Source organism: Electrona antarctica (assembly GCF_951216825.1).
Source record: "Electrona antarctica genome assembly, contig: scaffold_247, whole genome shotgun sequence".
Classification (NCBI taxonomy): Eukaryota; Metazoa; Chordata; class Actinopteri; order Myctophiformes; family Myctophidae; genus Electrona; species Electrona antarctica.
In genome coordinates, this window is record NW_027637910.1 from 169,168 (window position 1) to 190,619 (window position 21,452).

Sequence of the window (21,452 nt, forward strand, 5' to 3'; positions counted from 1 at the left end):
AGGATTTGAAAGAAAGGTGAAAATCACTGAAAAGCGACAGGCTATAGTCCATGGTCTCGGAGCACATGCTACAGGGTGGCATTTTTCACGGTTTCGGAGGATTTGAAAAAAAGGTGAAAATCACTGAAAAGCGACAGGCTATAGTCCATGGTCTCGGAGCACACGCTACAGGGTGGCATTTTTCACGGTTTCGGAGGATTTGAAAAAAAGGTGAAAATCACTAAAAAGCGACAGGCTATAGTCCATGGTCTCGGAGCACATGCTACAGGGTGCCATTTTTCACGGTTTCGGAGGATTTGAAAAAAAGGTGAAAATCACTGAAAAGCGACAGGCTATAGTCCATGGTCTCGGAGCACATGCTACAGGGTGCCATTTTTCACGGTTTCGGAGGATTTGAAAAAAAGATGTAAATCACTGAAAAGCGACAGGCTATAGTCCATGGTCTCGGAGCACACGCTACAGGGTGGCATTTTTCACGGTTTCGGAGGATTTGAAAGAAAGGTGAAAATCACTGAAAAGCGACAGGCTATAGTCCATGGTCTCGGAGCACATGCTACAGGGTGGCATTTTTCACGGTTTCGGAGGATTTGAAAAAAAGGTGAAAATCACTGAAAAGCGACAGGCTATAATCCATGGTCTCGGAGCACATGCTACAGGGTGGCATTTTTCACGGTTTCGGAGGATTTGAAAAAAAGGTGAAAATCACTGAAAAGCGACAGGCTTTAGTCCATGGTCTCGGAGCACATGCTACAGGGTGGCATTTTTCACGGTTTCGGAGGATTTGAAAAAAAATTGAAAATCACTGAAAAGCGACAGGCTATAGTCCATGGTCTCGGAGCACATGCTACAGGGTGCTATTTTTCACGGTTTCGGAGGATTTGAAAAAAAGGTGAAAATCACTGAAAAGCGACAGGCTATAGTCCATGGTCTCGGAGCACATGCTACAGGGTGGCATTTTTCACGGTTTCAGAGGATTCGAAAAAAAGGTGAAAATCACTGAAAAGCGACAGGCTATAGTCCATGGTCTCGGAGCACACGCTACAGGGTGGCATTTTTCACGGTTTCGGAGGATTTGAAAAAAAGGTGAAAATCACTGAAATGGCACATGCTACAGGGTGGCATTTTTCACGGTTTCGGAGGATTTGAAAAAAAGGTGAAAATCACTGAAAAGCGACATGCTATAGTCCATGGTCTCGGAGCACATGCTACAGGGTGGCATTTTTCACGGTTTCGGAGGATTTGAAAAAAAGGTGAAAATCACTGAAAAGCGACAGGCTATAGTCCATGTTCTCGGAGCACATGCTACAGGGTGGCATTTTTCACGGTTTCGGAGGATTTGAAAAAAAGGTGAAAATCACTGAAAAGCGACAGGCTATAGTCCATGGTCTCGGAGCACATGCTACAGGGTGCCATTTTTCACGGTTTCGGAGGATTTGAAAAAAAGGTGAAAATCACTGAAAAGCGACAGGCTATAGTCCATGGTCTCGGAGCACATGCTACAGGGTGGCATTTTTCACGGTTTCGGAGGATTTGAAAAAAAGGTGAAAATCACTGAAAAGCGACAGGCTATAGTCCATGGTCTCGGAGCACATGCTACAGGGTGCCATTTTTCACGGTTTCGGAGGATTTGAAAAAAAGATGTAAATCACTGAAAAGCGACAGGCTATAGTCCATGGTCTCGGAGCACATGCTACAGGGTGGCATTTTTCACGGTTTCGGAGGATTTGAAAAAAAGGTGAAAATCACTGAAAAGCGACAGGCTATAGTCCATGGTCTCGGAGCACACGCTACAGGGTGGCATTTTTCACGGTTTCGGAGGATTTGAAAAAAAGGTGAAAAAAAGGTGAAAATCACTGAAAAGCGACAGGCTATAGTCCATGGTCTCAGAGCACACGCTACAGGGTGGCATTTTTCACGGTTTCGGAGGATTTGAAAAAAAGGTGAAAATCACTGAAAAGCGACAGGCAATAGTCCATGGTCTCGGAGCACACGCTACAGGGTGGCATTTTTCACGGTTTCGGAGGATTTGAAAAATAGGTGAAAATCACTGAAAAGCGACAGGCTATAGTCCATGGTCTCGGAGCACACGCTACAGGGTGGCATTTTTCACGGTTTCGGAGGATTTGAAAAAAAGGTGAAAATCACTGAAATGGCACATGCTACAGGGTGGCATTTTTCACGGTTTCGGAGGATTTGAAAAAAAGGTGAAAATCACTGAAAAGCGACATGCTATAGTCCATGGTCTCGGAGCACATGCTACAGGGTGGCATTTTTCACGGTTTCGGAGGATTTGAAAAAAAGGTGAAAATCACTGAAAAGCGACAGGCTATAGTCCATGGTCTCGGAGCACATGCTACAGGGTGGCATTTTTCACGGTTTCGGAGGATTTGAAAAAAAGGTGAAAATCACTGAAAAGCGACAGGCTATAGTCCATGGTCTCGGAGCACATGCTACAGGGTGCCATTTTTCACGGTTTCGGAGGATTTGAAAAAAAGGTGAAAATCACTGAAAAGCGACAGGCTATAGTCCATGGTCTCGGAGCACATGCTACAGGGTGGCATTTTTCACGGTTTCGGAGGATTTGAAAAAAAGGTGAAAATCACTGAAAAGCGACAGGCTATAGTCCATGGTCTCGGAGCACATGCTACAGGGTGCCATTTTTCACGGTTTCGGAGGATTTGAAAAAAAGATGTAAATCACTGAAAAGCGACAGGCTATAGTCCATGGTCTCGGAGCACATGCTACAGGGTGGCATTTTTCACGGTTTCGGAGGATTTGAAAAAAAGGTGAAAATCACTGAAAAGCGACAGGCTATAGTCCATGGTCTCGGAGCACACGCTACAGGGTGGCATTTTTCACGGTTTCGGAGGATTTGAAAAAAAGGTGAAAAAAAGGTGAAAATCACTGAAAAGCGACAGGCTATAGTCCATGGTCTCGGAGCACACGCTACAGGGTGGCATTTTTCACGGTTTCGGAGGATTTGAAAAAAAGGTGAAAATCACTGAAAAGCGACAGGCTATAGTCCATGGTCTCGGAGCACATGCTACAGGGTGCCATTTTTCACGGTTTCGGAGGATTTGAAAAAAAGATGTAAATCACTGAAAAGCGACAGGCTATAGTCCATGGTCTCGGAGCACATGCTACAGGGTGGCATTTTTCACGGTTTCGGAGGATTTGAAAAAAAGGTGAAAATCACTGAAAAGCGACAGGCTATAGTCCATGGTCTCGGAGCACACGCTACAGGGTGGCATTTTTCACGGTTTCGGAGGATTTGAAAAAAAGGTGAAAAAAAGGTGAAAATCACTGAAAAGCGACAGGCTATAGTCCATGGTCTCGGAGCACACGCTACAGGGTGGCATTTTTCACGGTTTCGGAGGATTTGAAAAAAAGGTGAAAATCACTGAAAAGCGACAGGCAATAGTCCATGGTCTCGGAGCACACGCTACAGGGTGGCATTTTTCACGGTTTCGGAGGATTTGAAAAATAGGTGAAAATCACTGAAAAGCGACAGGCTATAGTCCATGGTCTCGGAGCACACGCTACAGGGTGGCATTTTTCACGGTTTCGGAGGATTTGAAAAAAAGGTGAAAATCACTGAAATGGCACATGCTACAGGGTGGCATTTTTCACGGTTTCGGAGGATTTGAAAAAAAGGTGAAAATCACTGAAAAGCGACATGCTATAGTCCATGGTCTCGGAGCACATGCTACAGGGTGGCATTTTTCACGGTTTCGGAGGATTTGAAAAAAAGGTGAAAATCACTGAAAAGCGACAGGCTATAGTCCATGGTCTCGGAGCACATGCTACAGGGTGGCATTTTTCACGGTTTCGGAGGATTTGAAAAAAAGGTGAAAATCACTGAAAAGCGACAGGCTATAGTCCATGGTCTCGGAGCACATGCTACAGGGTGCCATTTTTCACGGTTTCGGAGGATTTGAAAAAAAGGTGAAAATCACTGAAAAGCGACAGGCTATAGTCCATGGTCTCGGAGCACATGCTACAGGGTGGCATTTTTCACGTTTCGGAGGATTTGAAAAAAAGGTGAAAATCACTGAAAAGCGACAGGCTATAGTCCATGGTCTCGGAGCACATGCTACAGGGTGCCATTTTTCACGGTTTCGGAGGATTTGAAAAAAAGATGTAAATCACTGAAAAGCGACAGGCTATAGTCCATGGTCTCGGAGCACATGCTACAGGGTGGCATTTTTCACGGTTTCGGAGGATTTGAAAAAAAGGTGAAAATCACTGAAAAGCGACAGGCTATAGTCCATGGTCTCGGAGCACACGCTACAGGGTGGCATTTTTCACGGTTTCGGAGGATTTGAAAAAAAGGTGAAAAAAAGGTGAAAATCACTGAAAAGCGACAGGCTATAGTCCATGGTCTCGGAGCACACGCTACAGGGTGGCATTTTTCACGGTTTCGGAGGATTTGAAAAAAAGGTGAAAATCACTGAAAAGCGACAGGCAATAGTCCATGGTCTCGGAGCACACGCTACAGGGTGGCATTTTTCACGGTTTCGGAGGATTTGAAAAATAGGTGAAAATCACTGAAAAGCGACAGGCTATAGTCCATGGTCTCGGAGCACATGCTACAGGGTGGCATTTTACACGGTTTCGGAGGATTTGAAAAAAAGGTGAAAATCACTGAAAAGCGACAGGCTATAGTCCATGGTCTCGGAGCACATGCTACAGGGTGCCATTTTTCACGGTTTCGGAGGATTTGAAAAAAAGGTGAAAATCACTGAAAAGCGACAGGCTATAGTCCATGGTCTCGGAGCACATGCTACAGGGTGCCATTTTTCACGGTTTCGGAGGATTTGAAAAAAAGATGTAAATCACTGAAAAGCGACAGGCTATAGTCCATGGTCTCGGAGCACATGCTACAGGGTGGCATTTTTCACGGTTTCGGAGGATTTGAAAAAATCACTGAAAAGCGACAGGCTATATTCCATGGTCTCGGAGCACATGCTACAGGGTGCCATTTTTCACGGTTTCGGAGGATTTGAAAAAAAGGTGAAAATCACTGAAAAGCGACAGGCTATAGTCCATGGTCTCGGAGCACATGCTACAGGGTGCCATTTTTCACGGTTTCGGAGGATTTGAAAAAAAGATGTAAATCACTGAAAAGCGACAGGCTATAGTCCAATGCTACAGGGTGCCATTTTTCACGGTTTCGGAGGATTTGAAAAAAAGATGTAAATCACTGAAAAGCGACAGGCTATAGTCCATGGTCTCGGAGCACATGCTACAGGATGCCATTTTTCACGGTTTCGGAGGATTTGAAAAAAAGATGTAAATCACTGAAAAGCGACAGGCTATAGTCCATGGTCTCGGAGCACACGCTACAGGGTGGCATTTTTCACGGTTTCGGAGGATTTGAAAGAAAGGTGAAAATCACTGAAAAGCGACAGGCTATAGTCCATGGTCTCGGAGCACATGCTACAGGGTGGCATTTTTCACGGTTTCGGAGGATTTGAAAAAAAGGTGAAAATCACTGAAAAGCGACAGGCTATAGTCCATGGTCTCGGAGCACACGCTACAGGGTGCCATTTTTCACGGTTTCGGAGGATTTGAAAAAAAGGTGAAAATCACTGAAAAGCGACAGGCTATAGTCCATGGTCTCGGAGCACATGCTACAGGGTGGCATTTTTCACGGTTTCGGAGGATTTAAAAAAAAGGTGAAAATCACTGAAAAGCGACAGGCTATATAGTCCATGGTCTCGGAGCACATGCTACAGGGTGGCATTTTTCACGGTTTCGGAGGATTTGAAAAAAAGGTGAAAATCACTGAAAAGCGACAGGCTATAGTCCATGGTCTCGGAGCACATGCTACAGGGTGCCATTTTTCACGGTTTCGGAGGATTTGAAAAAAAGGTGAAAAACACTGAAAAGCGACAGGCTATAGGTCTCGGAGCACATGCTACAGGGTGGCATTTTTCACGGTTTCGGAGGATTTGAAAAAAAGGTGAAAATCACTGAAAAGCGACAGGCTATAGTCCATGGTCTCGGAGCACATGCTACAGGGTGGCATTTTTCACGGTTTCGGAGGATTTGAAAAAAAGGTGAAAATCACTGAAAAGCGACAGGCTATAGTCCATGGTCTCGGAGCACATGCTACAGGGTGGCATTTTTCACGGTTTCGGAGGATTTGAAAAAAAGGTGAAAATCACTGAAAAGCGACAGGCTATAGTCCATGGTCTCGGAGCACATGCTACAGGGTGCCATTTTTCACGGTTTCGGAGGATTTGAAAAAATGATGTAAATCACTGAAAAGCGACAGGCTATAGTCCATGGTCTCGGAGCACACGCTACAGGGTGGCATTTTTCACGGTTTCGGAGGATTTGAAAAAAAGGTGAAAATCACTGAAAAGCGACAGGCTATAGTCCATGGTCTCGGAGCACACGCTACAGGGTGGCATTTTTCACGGTTTCGGAGGATTTGAAAAAAAGGTGAAAATCACTGAAAAGCGACAGGCTATAGTCCATGGTCTCGGAGCACACGCTACAGGGTGGCATTTGTCACGGTTTCGGAGGATTTGAAAAAAAGGTGAAAATCACTGAAAAGCGACAGGCTATAGTCCATGGTCTCGGAGCACATGCTACAGGGTGGCATTTTTCACGGTTTCGGAGGATTTGAAAAAAAGGTGAAAATCACTGAAAAGCGACAGGCTATAGTCCATGGTCTCGGAGCACATGCTACAGGGTGGCATTTTTCACGGTTTCAGAGGATTTGAAAAAAAGGTCAAAATCACTGAAAAGCGACAGGCTATAGTCCATGGTCTCGGAGCACATGCTACAGGGTGCCATTTTTCACGGTTTCGGAGGATTTGAAAAAAAGATGTAAATCACTGAAAAGCGACAGGCTATAGTCCATGGTCTCGGAGCACATGCTACAGGGTGGCATTTTTCACGGTTTCGGAGGATTTGAAAAAAAGGTGAAAATCACTGAAAAGCGACAGGCTATAGTCCATGGTCTCGGAGCACATGCTACAGGGTGGCATTTTTCACGGTTTCGGAGGATTTGAAAAAAAGGTGAAAATCACTGAAAAGCGACAGGCTATAATCCATGGTCTCGGAGCACATGCTACAGGGTGGCATTTTTCACGGTTTCGGAGGATTTGAAAAAAAGGTGAAAATCACTGAAAAGCGACAGGCTTTAGTCCATGGTCTCGGAGCACATGCTACAGGGTGGCATTTTTCACGGTTTCGGAGGATTTGAAAACATTTTGAAAATCACTGAAAAGCGACAGGCTATAGTCCATGGTCTCGGAGCACATGCTACAGGGTGCAATTTTTCACGGTTTCGGAGGATTTGAAAAAAAGGTGAAAATCACTGAAAAGCGACAGGCTATAGTCCATGGTCTCGGAGCACATGCTACAGGGTGGCATTTTTCACGGTTTCGGAGGATTTGAAAAAAAGGTGAAAATCACTGAAAAGCGACAGGCTATAGTCCATGGTCTCGGAGCACATGCTACAGGGTGCCATTTTTCACGGTTTCGGAGGATTTGAAAAAATGATGTAAATCACTGAAAAGCGACAGGCTATATATAGTCCATGGTCTCGGAGCACACGCTACAGGGTGGCATTTTTCACGGTTTCGGAGGATTTGAAAAAAAGGTGAAAATCACTGAAAAGCGACAGGCTATAGTCCATGGTCTCGGAGCACACGCTACAGGGTGGCATTTTTCACGGTTTCGGAGGATTTGAAAAAAAGGTGAAAATCACTGAAAAGCGACAGGCTATAGTCCATGGTCTCGTAGCACACGCTACAGGGTGGCATTTGTCACGGTTTCGGAGGATTTGAAAAAAAGGTGAAAATCACTGAAAAGCGACAGGCTATAGTCCATGGTCTCGGAGCACATGCTACAGGGTGGCATTTTTCACGGTTTCGGAGGATTTGAAAAAAAGGTGAAAATCACTGAAAAGCGACAGGCTATAGTCCATGGTCTCGGAGCACATGCTACAGGGTGGCATTTTTCACGGTTTCAGAGGATTTGAAAAAAAGGTCAAAATCACTGAAAAGCGACAGGCTATAGTCCATGGTCTCGGAGCACATGCTACAGGGTGCCATTTTTCACGGTTTCGGAGGGTGGCATTTTTCACGGTTTCGGAGGATTTAAAAAAAAGGTGAAAATCACTGAAAAGCGACAGGCTATAGTCCATGGTCTCGGAGCACATGCTACAGGGTGCCATTTTTCACGGTTTCGGAGGATTTGAAAAAAATATGTAAATCACTGAAAAGCGACAGGCTATAGTCCATGGTCTCGGAGCACATGCTACAGGGTGGCCTTTTTCACGGTTTCGGAGGATTTGAAAAAAAGGTGAAAATCACTGAAAAGCGACAGGCTATAATCCATGGTCTCGGAGCACATGCTACAGGGTGGCATTTTTCACGGTTTCGGAGGATTTGAAAAAAAGGTGAAAATCACTGAAAAGCGACAGGCTTTAGTCCATGGTCTCAGAGCACACGCTACAGGGTGGCATTTTTCACGGTTTCGGAGGATTTGAAAAAAAGATGTAAATCACTGAAAAGCGACAGGCTATAGTCCATGGTCTCGGAGCACATGCTACAGGGTGGCATTTTTCACGGTTTCGGAGGATTTGAAAAAAAGGTGAAAATCACTGAAAAGCGACAGGCTATAGTCCATGGTCTCGGAGCACACGCTACAGGGTGGCATTTTTCACGGTTTCGGAGGATTTGAAAAAAAGGTGAAAATCACTGAAAAGCGACAGGCTATAGTCCATGGTCTCGGAGCACACGCTACAGGGTGGCATTTTTCACGGTTTCGGAGGATTTGAAAAAAAGGTGAAAATCACTGAAAAGCGACAGGCAATAGTCCATGGTCTCGGAGCACACGCTACAGGGTGGCATTTTTCACGGTTTCGGAGGATTTGAAAAATAGATGAAAATCACTGAAAAGCGACAGGCTATAGTCCATGGTCTCGGAGCACATGCTACAGGGTGGCATTTTTCACGGTTTCGGAGGATTTGAAAAAAAGGTGAAAAAAAGGTGAAAATCACTGAAAAGCGACAGGCTATAGTCCATGGTCTCGGAGCACACGCTACAGGGTGGCATTTTTCACGGTTTCGGAGGATTTGAAAAAAAGGTGAAAATCACTGAAAAGCGACAGGCAATAGTCCATGGTCTCGGAGCACACGCTACAGGGTGGCATTTTTCACGGTTTCGGAGGATTTGAAAAATAGGTGAAAATCACTGAAAAGCGACAGGCTATAGTCCATGGTCTCGGAGCACACGCTACAGGGTGGCATTTTTCACGGTTTCGGAGGATTTGAAAAAAAGGTGAAAATCACTGAAAAGCGACAGGCTATAGTCCATGGTCTCGGAGCACATGCTACAGGGTGGCATTTTTCACGGTTTCGGAGGATTTGAAAAAATCACTGAAAAGCGACAGGCTATATTCCATGGTCTCGGAGCACATGCTACAGGGTGCCATTTTTCACGGTTTCGGAGGATTTGAAAAAAAGGTGAAAATCACTGAAAAGCGACAGGCTATAGTCCATGGTCTCGGAGCACATGCTACAGGGTGCCATTTTTCACGGTTTCGGAGGATTTGAAAAAAAGATGTAAATCACTGAAAAGCGACAGGCTATAGTCCAATGCTACAGGGTGCCATTTTTCACGGTTTCGGAGGATTTGAAAAAAAGATGTAAATCACTGAAAAGCGACAGGCTATAGTCCATGGTCTCGGAGCACATGCTACAGGGTGCCATTTTTCACGGTTTCGGAGGATTTGAAAAAAAGATGTAAATCACTGAAAAGCGACAGGCTATAGTCCATGGTCTCGGAGCACACGCTACAGGGTGGCATTTTTCACGGTTTCGGAGGATTTGAAAGAAAGGTGAAAATCACTGAAAAGCGACAGGCTATAGTCCATGGTCTCGGAGCACATGCTACAGGGTGGCATTTTTCACGGTTTCGGAGGATTTGAAAAAAAGGTGAAAATCACTGAAAAGCGACAGGCTATAGTCCATGGTCTCGGAGCACACGCTACAGGGTGCCATTTTTCACGGTTTCGGAGGATTTGAAAAAAAGGTGAAAATCACTGAAAAGCGACAGGCTATAGTCCATGGTCTCGGAGCACATGCTACAGGGTGGCATTTTTCACGGTTTCGGAGGATTTGAAAAAAAGGTGAAAATCACTGAAAAGCGACAGGCTATATAGTCCATGGTCTCGGAGCACATGCTACAGGGTGCCATTTTTCACGGTTTCGGAGGATTTGAAAAAAAGGTGAAAAACACTGAAAAGCGACAGGCTATAGTCCATGGTCTCGGAGCACATGCTACAGGGTGGCATTTTTCACGGTTTCGGAGGATTTGAAAAAAAGGTGAAAATCACTGAAAAGCGACAGGCTATAGTCCATGGTCTCGGAGCACATGCTACAGGGTGGCATTTTTCACGGTTTCGGAGGATTTGAAAAAAAGGTGAAAATCACTGAAAAGCGACAGGCTATAGTCCATGGTCTCGGAGCACATGCTACAGGGTGGCATTTTTCACGGTTTCGGAGGATTTGAAAAAAAGGTGAAAATCACTGAAAAGCGACAGGCTATAGTCCATGGTCTCGGAGCACATGCTACAGGGTGCCATTTTTCACGGTTTCGGAGGATTTGAAAAAATGATGTAAATCACTGAAAAGCGACAGGCTATAGTCCATGGTCTCGGAGCACACGCTACAGGGTGGCATTTTTCACGGTTTCGGAGGATTTGAAAAAAAGGTGAAAATCACTGAAAAGCGACAGGCTATAGTCCATGGTCTCGGAGCACACGCTACAGGGTGGCATTTTTCACGGTTTCGGAGGATTTGAAAAAAAGGTGAAAATCACTGAAAAGCGACAGGCTATAGTCCATGGTCTCGGAGCACACGCTACAGGGTGGCATTTGTCACGGTTTCGGAGGATTTGAAAAAAAGGTGAAAATCACTGAAAAGCGACAGGCTATAGTCCATGGTCTCGGAGCACATGCTACAGGGTGGCATTTTTCACGGTTTCGGAGGATTTGAAAAAAAGGTGAAAATCACTGAAAAGCGACAGGCTATAGTCCATGGTCTCGGAGCACATGCTACAGGGTGGCATTTTTCACGGTTTCAGAGGATTTGAAAAAAAGGTCAAAATCACTGAAAAGCGACAGGCTATAGTCCATGGTCTCGGAGCACATGCTACAGGGTGCCATTTTTCACGGTTTCGGAGGGTGGCATTTTTCACGGTTTCGGAGGATTTGAAAAAAAGGTGAAAATCACTGAAAAGCGACAGGCTATAGTCCATGGTCTCGGAGCACATGCTACAGGGTGCCATTTTTCACGGTTTCGGAGGATTTGAAAAAAAGGTGAAAATCACTGAAAAGCGACAGGCTATAGTCCATGGTCTCGGAGCACACGCTACAGGGTGGCATTTTTCACGGTTTCGGAGGATTTAAAAAAAAGGTGAAAATCACTGAAAAGCGACAGGCTATAGTCCATGGTCTCGGAGCACATGCTACAGGGTGCCATTTTTCACGGTTTCGGAGGATTTGAAAAAAAGATGTAAATCACTGAAAAGCGACAGGCTATAGTCCATGGTCTCGGAGCACATGCTACAGGGTGGCATTTTTCACGGTTTCGGAGGATTTGAAAAAAAGGTGAAAATCACTGAAAAGCGACAGGCTATAGTCCATGGTCTCGGAGCACATGCTACAGGGTGGCATTTTTCACGGTTTCGGAGGATTTGAAAAAAAGGTGAAAATCACTGAAAAGCGACAGGCTATAATCCATGGTCTCGGAGCACATGCTACAGGGTGGCATTTTTCACGGTTTCGGAGGATTTGAAAAAAATGTGAAAATCACTGAAAAGCGACAGACTTTAGTCCATGGTCTCGGAGCACATGCTACAGGGTGGCATTTTTCACGGTTTCGGAGGATTTGAAAACATTTTGAAAATCACTGAAAAGCGACAGGCTATAGTCCATGGTCTCGGAGCACATGCTACAGGGTGGCATTTTTCACGGTTTCGGAGGATTTGAAAAAAAGGTGAAAATCACTGAAAAGCGACAGGCTATAGTCCATGGTCTCGGAGCACATGCTACAGGGTGCCATTTTTCACGGTTTCGGAGGATTTGAAAAAATGATGTAAATCACTGAAAAGCGACAGGCTATAGTCCATGGTCTCGGAGCACACGCTACAGGGTGGCATTTTTCACGGTTTCGGAGGATTTGAAAAAAAGGTGAAAATCACTGAAAAGCGACAGGCTATAGTCCATGGTCTCGGAGCACATGCTACAGGGTGCCATTTTTCACGGTTTCGGAGGATTTGAAAAAATGATGTAAATCACTGAAAAGCGACAGGCTATAGTCCATGGTCTCGGAGCACACGCTACAGGGTGGCATTTTTCACGGTTTCGGAGGATTTGAAAAAAAGGTGAAAATCACTGAAAAGCGACAGGCTATAGTCCATGGTCTCGGAGCACACGCTACAGGGTGGCATTTTTCACGGTTTCGGAGGATTTGAAAAAAAGGTGAAAATCACTGAAAAGCGACAGGCTATAGTCCATGGTCTCGGAGCACACGCTACAGGGTGGCATTTGTCACGGTTTCGGAGGATTTGAAAAAAAGGTGAAAATCACTGAAAAGCGACAGGCTATAGTCCATGGTCTCGGAGCACATGCTACAGGGTGGCATTTTTCACGGTTTCGGAGGATTTGAAAAAAAGGTGAAAATCACTGAAAAGCGACAGGCTATAGTCCATGGTCTCGGAGCACATGCTACAGGGTGGCATTTTTCACGGTTTCAGAGGATTTGAAAAAAAGGCCAAAATCACTGAAAAGCGACAGGCTATAGTCCATGGTCTCGGAGCACATGCTACAGGGTGCCATTTTTCACGGTTTCGGAGGGTGGCATTTTTCACGGTTTCGGAGGATTTGAAAAAAAGGTGAAAATCACTGAAAAGCGACAGGCTATCGTCCATGGTCTCGGAGCACATGCTACAGGGTGCCATTTTTCACGGTTTCGGAGGATTTGAAAAAAAGGTGAAAATCACTGAAAAGCGACAGGCTATAGTCCATGGTCTCGGAGCACACGCTACAGGGTGGCATTTTTCACGGTTTCGGAGGATTTAAAAAAAAGGTGAAAATCACTGAAAAGCGACAGGCTATAGTCCATGGTCTCGGAGCACATGCTACAGGGTGCCATTTTTCACGGTTTCGGAGGATTTGAAAAAAAGATGTAAATCACTGAAAAGCGACAGGCTATAGTCCATGGTCTCGGAGCACATGCTACAGGGTGGCATTTTTCACGGTTTCGGAGGATTTGAAAAAAAGGTGAAAATCACTGAAAAGCGACAGGCTATAGTCCATGGTCTCGGAGCACATGCTACAGGGTGGCATTTTTCACGGTTTCGGAGGATTTGAAAAAAAGGTGAAAATCACTGAAAAGCGACAGGCTATAATCCATGGTCTCGGAGCACATGCTACAGGGTGGCATTTTTCACGGTTTCGGAGGATTTGAAAAAAATGTGAAAATCACTGAAAAGCGACAGGCTTTAGTCCATGGTCTCGGAGCACATGCTACAGGGTGGCATTTTTCACGGTTTCGGAGGATTTGAAAACATTTTGAAAATCACTGAAAAGCGACAGGCTATAGTCCATGGTCTCGGAGCACATGCTACAGGGTGGCATTTTTCACGGTTTCGGAGGATTTGAAAAAAAGGTGAAAATCACTGAAAAGCGACAGGCTATAGTCCATGGTCTCGGAGCACATGCTACAGGGTGCCATTTTTCACGGTTTCGGAGGATTTGAAAAAATGATGTAAATCACTGAAAAGCGACAGGCTATAGTCCATGGTCTCGGAGCACACGCTACAGGGTGGCATTTTTCACGGTTTCGGAGGATTTGAAAAAAAGGTGAAAATCACTGAAAAGCGACAGGCTATAGTCCATGGTCTCGGAGCACACGCTACAGGGTGGCATTTTTCACGGTTTCGGAGGATTTGAAAAAAAGGTGAAAATCACTGAAAAGCGACAGGCTATAGTCCATGGTCTCGGAGCACACGCTACAGGGTGGCATTTGTCACGGTTTCGGAGGATTTGAAAAAAAGGTGAAAATCACTGAAAAGCGACAGGCTATAGTCCATGGTCTCGGAGCACATGCTACAGGGTGGCATTTTTCACGGTTTCGGAGGATTTGAAAAAAAGGTGAAAATCACTGAAAAGCGACAGGCTATAGTCCATGGTCTCGGAGCACATGCTACAGGGTGGCATTTTTCACGGTTTCGGAGGATTTGAAAAAAAGGTGAAAATCACTGAAAAGCGACAGGCTATAGTCCATGGTCTCGGAGCACATGCTACAGGGTGCCATTTTTCACGGTTTCGGAGGATTTGAAAAAATGATGTAAATCACTGAAAAGCGACAGGCTATAGTCCATGGTCTCGGAGCACACGCTACAGGGTGGCATTTTTCACGGTTTCGGAGGATTTGAAAAAAAGGTGAAAATCACTGAAAAGCGACAGGCTATAGTCCATGGTCTCGGAGCACACGCTACAGGGTGGCATTTTTCACGGTTTCGGAGGATTTGAAAAAAAGGTGAAAATCACTGAAAAGCGACAGGCTATAGTCCATGGTCTCGGAGCACACGCTACAGGGTGGCATTTGTCACGGTTTCGGAGGATTTGAAAAAAAGGTGAAAATCACTGAAAAGCGACAGGCTATAGTCCATGGTCTCGGAGCACATGCTACAGGGTGGCATTTTTCACGGTTTCGGAGGATTTGAAAAAAAGGTGAAAATCACTGAAAAGCGACAGGCTATAGTCCATGGTCTCGGAGCACATGCTACAGGGTGGCATTTTTCACGGTTTCAGAGGATTTGAAAAAAAGGTCAAAATCACTGAAAAGCGACAGGCTATAGTCCATGGTCTCGGAGCACATGCTACAGGGTGCCATTTTTCACGGTTTCGGAGGGTGGCATTTTTCACGGTTTCGGAGGATTTGAAAAAAAGGTGAAAATCACTGAAAAGCGACAGGCTATAGTCCATGGTCTCGGAGCACACACTACAGGGTGGCATTTTTCACGGTTTCGGAGGATTTAAAAAAAAGGTGAAAATCACTGAAAAGCGACAGGCTATAGTCCATGGTCTCGGAGCACATGCTACAGGGTGCCATTTTTCACGGTTTCGGAGGATTTGAAAAAAATATGTAAATCACTGAAAAGCGACAGGCTATAGTCCATGGTCTCGGAGCACATGCTACAGGGTGGCCTTTTTCACGGTTTCGGAGGATTTGAAAAAAAGGTGAAAATCACTGAAAAGCGACAGGCTATAATCCATGGTCTCGGAGCACATGCTACAGGGTGGCATTTTTCACGGTTTCGGAGGATTTGAAAAAAAGGTGAAAATCACTGAAAAGCGACAGGCTTTAGTCCATGGTCTCGGAGCACATGCTACAGGGTGGCATTTTTCACGGTTTCGGAGGATTTGAAAACATTTTGAAAATCACTGAAAAGCGACAGGCTATAGTCCATGGTCTCGGAGCACATGCTACAGGGTGCAATTTTTCACGGTTTCGGAGGATTTGAAAAAAAGGTGAAAATCACTGAAAAGCGACAGGCTATAGTCCATGGTCTCGGAGCACATGCTACAGGGTGGCATTTTTCACGGTTTCGGAGGATTCGAAAAAAAAGGTGAAAATCACTGAAAAGCGACAGGCTATAGTCCATGGTCTCGGAGCACACGCTACAGGGTGGCATTTTTCACGGTTTCGGAGGATTTGAAAAAAAGGTGAAAATCACTGAAATGGCACATGCTACAGGGTGGCATTTTTCACGGTTTCGGAGGATTTGAAAAAAAGGTGAAAATCACTGAAAAGCGACATGCTATAGTCCATGGTCTCGGAGCACATGCTACAGGGTGGCATTTTTCACGGTTTCGGAGGATTTAAAAAAAGGTGAAAATCACTGAAAAGCGACAGGCTATAGTCCATGGTCTCGGAGCACATGCTACAGGGTGGCATTTTTTACGGTTTCGGAGGATTTGAAAAAAAGGTGAAAATCACTGAAAAGCGACAGGCTATAGTCCATGGTCTCGGAGCACATGCTACAGGGTGGCATATTTCACGGTTTCGGAGGATTTGAAAAAAATGTGAAAATCACTGAAAAGCGACAGTCTATAGTCCATGGTCTCGGAGCACATGCTACAGTGTGGCATTTTTCACGGTTTCGGAGGATTTGAAAAAAAGGTGAAAATCACTGAAAAGCGACAGGCTATAGTCCATGGTCTCGGAGCACATGCTACAGGGTGCCATATTTTTCACGGTTTCGGAGGATTTGAAAAAAAGGTGAAAATCACTGAAAAGCGACAGGCTATAGTCCATGGTCTCGGAGCACATGCTACAGGGTGGCATTTTTCACGGTTTCGGAGGATTTGAAAAAAAGGTGAAAATCACTGAAAAGCGACAGGCTATAGTCCATGGTCTCGGAGCACATGCTACAGGGTGCCATTTTTCACGGTTTCGGAGGATTTGAAAAAATGATGTAAATCACTGAAAAGCGACAGGCTATAGTCCATGGTCTCGGAGCACACGCTACAGGGTGGCATTTTTCACGGTTTCGGAGGATTTGAAAAAAAGGTGAAAATCACTGAAAAGCGACAGGCTATAGTCCATGGTCTCGGAGCACACGCTACAGGGTGGCATTTTTCACGGTTTCGGAGGATTTGAAAAAAAGGTGAAAATCACTGAAAAGCGACAGGCTATAGTCCATGGTCTCGGAGCACACGCTACAGGGTGGCATTTGTCACGGTTTCGGAGGATTTGAAAAAAAGGTGAAAATCACTGAAAAGCGACAGGCTATAGTCCATGGTCTCGGAGCACATGCTACAGGGTGGCATTTTTCACGGTTTCGGAGGATTTGAAAAAAAGGTGAAAATCACTGAAAAGCGACAGGCTATAGTCCATGGTCTCGGAGCACATGCTACAGGGTGGCATTTTTCACGGTTTCAGAGGATTTGAAAAAAAGGTCAAAATCACTGAAAAGCGACAGGCTATAGTCCATGGTCTCGGAGCACATGCTACAGGGTGCCATTTTTCACGGTTTCGGAGGGTGGCATTTTTCACGGTTTCGGAGGATTTGAAAAAAAGGTGAAAATCACTGAAAAGCGACAGGCTATAGTCCATGGTCTCGGAGCACATGCTACAGGGTGCCATTTTTCACGGTTTCGGAGGATTTGAAAAAAAGGTGAAAATCACTGAAAAGCGACAGGCTATAGTCCATGGTCTCGGAGCAGACGCTACAGGGTGGCATTTTTCACGGTTTCGGAGGATTTAAAAAAAAGGTGAAAATCACTGAAAAGCGACAGGCTATAGTCCATGGTCTCGGAGCACATGCTACAGGGTGCCATTTTTCACGGTTTCGGAGGATTTGAAAAAAAGATGTAAATCACTGAAAAGCGACAGGCTATAGTCCATGGTCTCGGAGCACATGCTACAGGGTGGCATTTTTCACGGTTTCGGAGGATTTGAAAAAAAGGTGAAAATCACTGAAAAGCGACAGGCTATAGTCCATGGTCTCGGAGCACATGCTACAGGGTGGCATTTTTCACGGTTTCGGAGGATTTGAAAAAAAGGTGAAAATCACTGAAAAGCGACAGGCTATAATCCATGGTCTCGGAGCACATGCTACAGGGTGGCATTTTTCACGGTTTCGGAGGATTTGAAAAAAATGTGAAAATCACTGAAAAGCGACAGGCTTTAGTCCATGGTCTCGGAGCACATGCTACAGGGTGGCATTTTTCACGGTTTCGGAGGATTTGAAAACATTTTGAAAATCACTGAAAAGCGACAGGCTATAGTCCATGGTCTCGGAGCACATGCTACAGGGTGGCATTTTTCACGGTTTCGGAGGATTTGAAAAAAAGGTGAAAATCACTGAAAAGCGACAGGCTATAGTCCATGGTCTCGGAGCACATGCTACAGGGTGCCATTTTTCACGGTTTCGGAGGGTGGCATTTTTCACGGTTTCGGAGGATTTGAAAAAAAGGTGAAAATCACTGAAAAGCGACAGGCTATAGTCCATGGTCTCGGAGCACACACTACAGGGTGGCATTTTTCACGGTTTCGGAGGATTTAAAAAAAAGGTGAAAATCACTGAAAAGCGACATGCTATAGTCCATGGTCTCGGAGCACATGCTACAGGGTGGCATTTTTCACGGTTTCGGAGGATTTGAAAAAAAGGTGAAAATCACTGAAAAGCGACAGGCTATAGTCCATGGTCTCGGAGCACATGCTACAGGGTGGCATTTTTTACGGTTTCGGAGGATTTGAAAAAAAGGTGAAAATCACTGAAAAGCGACAGGCTATAGTCCATGGTCTCGGAGCACATGCTACAGGGTGGCATTTTTCACGGTTTCGGAGGATTTGAAAAAAATGTGAAAATCACTGAAAAGCGACAGTCTATAGTCCATGGTCTCGGAGCACATGCTACAGTGTGGCATTTTTCACGGTTTCGGAGGATTTGAAAAAAAGGTGAAAATCACTGAAAAGCGACAGGCTATAGTCCATGGTCTCGGAGCACATGCTACAGGGTGCCATATTTTTCACGGTTTCGGAGGATTTGAAAAAAAGGTGAAAATCACTGAAAAGCGACAGGCTATAGTCCATGGTCTTGGAGCACATGCTACAGGGTGGCATTTTTCACGGTTTCGGAGGATTTGAAAAAAAGGTGAAAATCACTGAAAAGCGACAGGCTATAGTCCATGGTCTCGGAGCACATGCTACAGGGTGCCATTTTTCACGGTTTCGGAGGATTTGAAAAAATTATGTAAATCACTGAAAAGCGACAGGCTATAGTCCATGGTCTCGGAGCACACGCTACAGGGTGGCATTTTTCACGGTTTCGGAGGATTTGAAAAAAAGGTGAAAATCACTGAAAAGCGACAGGCTATAGTCCATGGTCTCGGAGCACACGCTACAGGGTGGCATTTTTCACGGTTTCGGAGGATTTGAAAAAAAGGTGAAAATCACTGAAAAGCGACAGGCTATAGTCCATGGTCTCGGAGCACACGCTACAGGGTGGCATTTGTCACGGTTTCGGAGGATTTGAAAAAAAGGTGAAAATCACTGAAAAGCGACAGGCTATAGTCCATGGTCTCGGAGCACATGCTACAGGGTGGCATTTTTCACGGTTTCGGAGGATTTGAAAAAAAGGTGAAAATCACTGAAAAGCGACAGGCTATAGTCCATGGTCTCGGAGCACATGCTACAGGGTGCCATATTTTTCACGGTTTCGGAGGATTTGAAAAAAAGGTGAAAATCACTGAAAAGCGACAGGCTATAGTCCATGGTCTTGGAGCACATGCTACAGGGTGGCATTTTTCACGGTTTCGGAGGATTTGAAAAAAAGGTGAAAATCACTGAAAAGCGACAGGCTATAGTCCATGGTCTCGGAGCACATGCTACAGGGTGCCATTTTTCACGGTTTCGGAGGATTTGAAAAAATGATGTAAATCACTGAAAAGCGACAGGCTATAGTCCATGGTCTCGGAGCACACGCTACAGGGTGGCATTTTTCACGGTTTCGGAGGATTTGAAAAAAAGGTGAAAATCACTGAAAAGCGACAGGCTATAGTCCATGGTCTCGGAGCACACGCTACAGGGTGGCATTTTTCACGGTTTCGGAGGATTTGAAAAAAAGGTGAAAATCACTGAAAAGCGACAGGCTATAGTCCATGGTCTCGGAGCACACGCTACAGGGTGGCATTTGTCACGGTTTCGGAGGATTTGAAAAAAAGGTGAAAATCACTGAAAAGCGACAGGCTATAGTCCATGGTCTCGGAGCACATGCTACAGGGTGGCATTTTTCACGGTTTCGGAGGATTTGAAAAAAAGGTGAAAATCACTGAAAAGCGACAGGCTATAGTCCATGGTCTCGGAGCACATGCTACAGGGTGGCATTTTTCACGGTTTCAGAGGATTTGAAAAAAAGGTCAAAATCACTGAAAAGCGACAGGCTATAGTCCATGGTCTCGGAGCACATGCTACAGGGTGCCATTTTTCACGGTTTCGGAGGGTGGCATTTTTCACGGTTTCGGAGGATTTGAAAAAAAGGTGAAAATCACTGAAAAGCGACAGGCTATAGTCCATGGTCTCGGAGCACACACTACAGGGTGGCATTTTTCACGGTTTCGGAGGATTTAAAAAAAAGGTGAAAATCACTGAAAAGCGACAGGCTATAGTCCATGGTCTCGGAGCACATGCTACAGGGTGCCATTTTTCACGGTTTCGGAGGATTTGAAAAAAATATGTAAATCACTGAAAAGCGACAGGCTATAGTCCATGGTCTCGGAGCACATGCTACAGGGTGGCCTTTTTCACGGTTTCGGAGGATTTGAAAAAAAGGTGAAAATCACTGAAAAGCGACAGGCTATAATCCATGGTCTCGGAGCACATGCTACAGGGTGGCATTTTTCACGGTTTCGGAGGATTTGAAAAAAAGGTGAAAATCACTGAAAAGCGACAGGCTTTAGTCCATGGTCTCGGAGCACATGCTACAGGGTGGCATTTTTCACGGTTTCGGAGGATTTGAAAACATTTTGAAAATCACTGAAAAGCGACAGGCTATAGTCCATGGTCTCGGAGCACATGCTACAGGGTGCAATTTTTCACGGTTTCGGAGGATTTGAAAAAAAGGTGAAAATCACTGAAAAGCGACAGGCTATAGTCCATGGTCTCGGAGCACATGCTACAGGGTGGCATTTTTCACGGTTTCGGAGGATTCGAAAAAAAAAGGTGAAAATCACTGAAAAGCGACAGGCTATAGTCCATGGTCTCGGAGCACACGCTACAGGGTGGCATTTTTCACGGTTTCGGAGGATTTGAAAAAAAGGTGAAAATCACTGAAATGGCACATGCTACAGGGTGGCATTTTTCACGGTTTCGGAGGATTTGAAAAAAAGGTGAAAATCACTGAAAAGCGACATGCTATAGTCCATGGTCTCGGAGCACATGCTACAGGGTGGCATTTTTCACGGTTTCGGAGGATTTGAAAAAAAGGTGAAAATCACTGAAAAGCGACAGGCTATAGTCCATGGTCTCGGAGCACATGCTACAGGGTGCCATATTTTTCACGGTTTCGGAGGATTTGAAAAAAAGGTGAAAATCACTGAAAAGCGACAGGCTATAGTCCATGGTCTTGGAGCACATGCTACAGGGTGGCATTTTTCACGGTTTCGGAGGATTTGAAAAAAAGGTGAAAATCACTGAAAAGCGACAGGCTATAGTCCATGGTCTCGGAGCACATGCTACAGGGTGCCATTTTTCACGGTTTCGGAGGGTGGCATTTTTCACGGTTTCGGAGGATTTGAAAAAAAGGTGAAAATCACTGAAAAGCGACAGGCTATAGTCCATGGTCTCGGAGCAAATGCTACAGGGTGCCATTTTTCACGGTTTCGGAGGATTTGAAAAAAAGGTGAAAATCAC